Genomic DNA, 3,764 nt, shown 5'->3' on the forward strand with positions numbered 1-3,764 from the left:
AAATTTACCCAAACTGACCCTTTTGCTGTGGGGCAAACAGTGCAGTATTTAAAAAAAAAAAAATAGGGCCAATTAAAATCATAGATAAAGATGAAACATGTGCCAGTGAGGATGATAACAGTATAGCTACAAAGTAATGATACAGGAAAAGAATACATAGCAGAACAATGAGGAGGGTGCAAAGCAAATCTTACAATAACCTACAATGGCAGTATGGAAACAGGATTATAATACAATCACGAGTTCACAGAAAATGGAGGTGGAATGAGATAACACATGTGAGCTGCATATTTTACAGCTTAGATTGCCAAGAAGAGATTTAATGTGGGGAAAAAAATGAAAAAATAAAGAGCAGAAACTAAAGAAAATAATGTCATCCTAACAAACATAACAAACTTTTAAATGTCCTGACAGTGTAAGATAAAATAATTTTTTGGTTTAGCATAGTCACATGAAATCCTCAGAAGCTCCATTTCTAACAAGGTTGTATGGTAAGCTGTGTATACCTTGGAGCACGGTTCTCCCACTGGAGCACCGAAGAACAACCAGAGTATATAAAGCTTTCCAAATCCTTGGGCGAGTAATTAAACACGGCCATAATTATCTTAGGTTTTCAGTAATAGAAATAGAAACATTTAACTCAATTACAGTACCAGGCAAAAGTTTTATAACTCCCTTGATTTTTCCTGTTTTTATTGAAATGTAAGCAGTTTATTGTCTCAATGTATTCTGAAAATAAAGCATAGAACAAATAAACAATTGGGCATCCAAAATGAATTATAAAAACGTTTTCTTTAACAAAATGTAATATAAAATTTTTGGACTCATCTAAGTAGCCACCTTTTGCAGATATAACAGCCAAACACACTTGTGGCATTCTTTCTACAAATGGAATCAAAGATTGTTCAGAAAGTTCTTCCCACCACTGTTACAGAAGTTCCCACATATGTGTTGCTCCCGCAGGTTGCTTTGCTGGACCTTAAAGTCCAGTTCATCCCAAGCCAGCTTGATGGGGTTTAAGTCTGGAGACTGAGCTGGCCATTCCTTGATTTGAAGCCTACCATTTTGTTCTTTTCTTCTAAGGTAGTTCTGACACAACCTGGAGGTATATTTTGGGTCATTATCTTGCTGTAGGATGAACCCCAGACCAACTAGGCATACGCCAGAGGGTATTGCATGGTGCTGCAAAATTCTGTGGTAGTGTCAGGAATCAGATCTGAACCCAGGGCCTCTGCTGTGCCTGACAGTGGTTCTACCTGCTGAACCACCTTAGAACATTGGATAGCTCCTTGCCTGATCTGTGTAATTCTCAATTAAACCAAGTTTCTGCTGAACTCCTTGCTCCTCCCTTGAACTTCCTATTTAAGCCATGCCTCTGCACTTCCTGTTTGCCAGATTATTGTGCTCCTGCCAATATCTTGCTTCCTTGCTCCTCCTGTGATACAATCCGCTCATACTGCTACCCGTGTACCGACCTTTGGCTGCTGATTCACCGACTGCTCTCATCGTCTTCCACTTCATACCTGATACCTTTGGCTACAGACCTTGGCTTGATCTCTGACTATGCCTCTACCTGCTCCTGTACTACTACCGTCTGCTCGTGTACCGTACTCGGCCTGTTATATCACAAATTTGCCTGCTGCTTCAGCTACTGGACTCCGAGCCTGATCCAGATCGTGACAGGTAGTAATTTTGGTGCAGAATGCCAGCCGTCAACTCTGGATTTGGCAAACTAGCCCCAGACCACTATGCGTCCTCCCTGTTTGACTGTTGGTGTCACACACCGAGGAACCAACCTTTTGCCTACTTGACGGTGTACAAAAACCTGCATGATTAACTGAAGAGCTCAAATTTTGTCATCTTAGCAATGGCTTTCTTACTGACACTCAACCTCTCAAACCTGCAGCTCCAAATCTTCTCTTGAAACTAAGACTTGCTTACTTTGATCAGCTGTGCTTGAAGCTGTTGTCCTGTGAGCCACCTGTCACACAAACTATAGACTTTTAGAAACTTGTCTTCTGATTCCCTTTGGGTATGCCAGGCCTCTTCCTGTCCGAGTTTCCGCCAGTTTCCAAGTGCCTTTTGAAGGTGTAGGAAACTGTGCTCACTGACACCTTGGCTTTCTTTGAACTTTCTCTAAAGGAAAGACCTACACTTTTAAGGGTTATAATGGTCTGTCTATTGTCCTTTTTAATTGCCTTTTTCTTGACATTTAGAGATCAATATACTACTTCTCACAGTACAATACTGTCCAAATATTGCTTAGGAGGGTGTAGTAACACAGTCTGTTCCAACACTACTTTTATACAGACAGAGGGCTTGTGAGTAATCAACAAAAGTTGGGATACATGTAGGGATTGTAAGCATTAACTTTCAAGGCTTAATTTACTCACATTGCTGCAGAACAACTGTGAGTTGTTAACCCATGACTTCCCTGAAAAAGGCCTTTTTGTATAACTCTGAAATGTAAATAATTTTTTGTTTTTGTTACGCAAAAATGTTATTTTTTCACCTTTTTTTCCAACAGTTTACCGCTTACCATTTCAGGTTATTCACTGGACTTGAACTCAGTGGCGTAACAATCGCCATAGCGACCCAGGCAGCAGCTATGGGGGCTGGGACGCAGGGGGGCTCGGCCAGGACATCCCCGATGCCGTGCGGGCCGCCTGGGTCGCTATGGAACCTCATGCTGCCGGCTGTCACTGGAGGCTGTGAAGACCACTGTTCAGATCACTAGATCACTGACAGTGATCTGTGCAGCTGTGCGTTCCTCTCCACAGCCGCTGATGAGTCAGTGAGAGCCAGCAACGGCAGTGGAGGAGTAGGAGGGGCCCAGGGGTGGGAGTAGAGGAGGAGGCTGGCCCGGCGACGGAGGAGGCGGGGCCCATCAGCGACCGTAGGCGGACAGGTAAGAAGTGTGACCAGCCCACCTGTGACCCTGCAGAGCCCACCATGCAGAGCCCACCATGCAGAGCCTATGATGGGCTCTGCAGGGTCACCCTCAGGTGGGTTGTGGGATCTCAAGTGGGCTCTGCAAGGGGTGTAGCTAGAAAGCACAGGGCCCCATACAACATTTTGCTGATTTCTAGTTACATCCCTGCTTGAACGGTTTACATTTCAAATAACAACTGGAAAAGTGGGGGTTGTGCTAAAACGTTTGACTGAATATTTCTGAATATCTTAGGCTAAAATGAATTCTGAATTTAATCCCTAAATATCATCACAAATGATTACATACACTCCCATCTCCCATCTCTGTGCCCAAAATTAGGAATCCCTTATTTAATGTAATTCAAGTGGAAAGGCTAACGAGTTTGGTTCGCGCACCCACTGTCTTTAAAAGAGGGCCAGCCGAGACAGAAGGAACGTGCGGTGTTCGGCAGAAGGTGACGTTCCCTCGAGCGATATACGTCATGTCCGGTTGAGGTTCGCGTCACTTCCGGGGCTTCGAATGCGCGTCAGGTACCGCTGGCGTTTGCTGGCTGTCGCTTCGCCGACAAGGCGGACTCTCTCTCCTAACTACGATCTTCACATTTCTCATCCAGGAGCGGCAGCAGCGGTACAGGCAGGGGGACTCGCTCGGTGAAGGGTTTTTGAGCAGGCATTTTGGACGGCAGCAGGTACCATCTATGGCGGGCAGGGCGGCAAGCAGGACAGGTCGGGGGGACAGACAGTACACTTATATGCTGTATACAGGAGAGAGGGTAATTACTTATGGGGGTCATGGGTCAAACAAGGTGATAGCCTGCATAATTGTTAAGTTG

Source organism: Nanorana parkeri, unplaced genomic scaffold, assembly GCF_000935625.1.
Source record: "Nanorana parkeri isolate BGI_ZX_2015 unplaced genomic scaffold, ASM93562v1 scaffold1985, whole genome shotgun sequence".
NCBI classification, from domain to species: Eukaryota; Metazoa; Chordata; class Amphibia; order Anura; family Dicroglossidae; genus Nanorana; species Nanorana parkeri.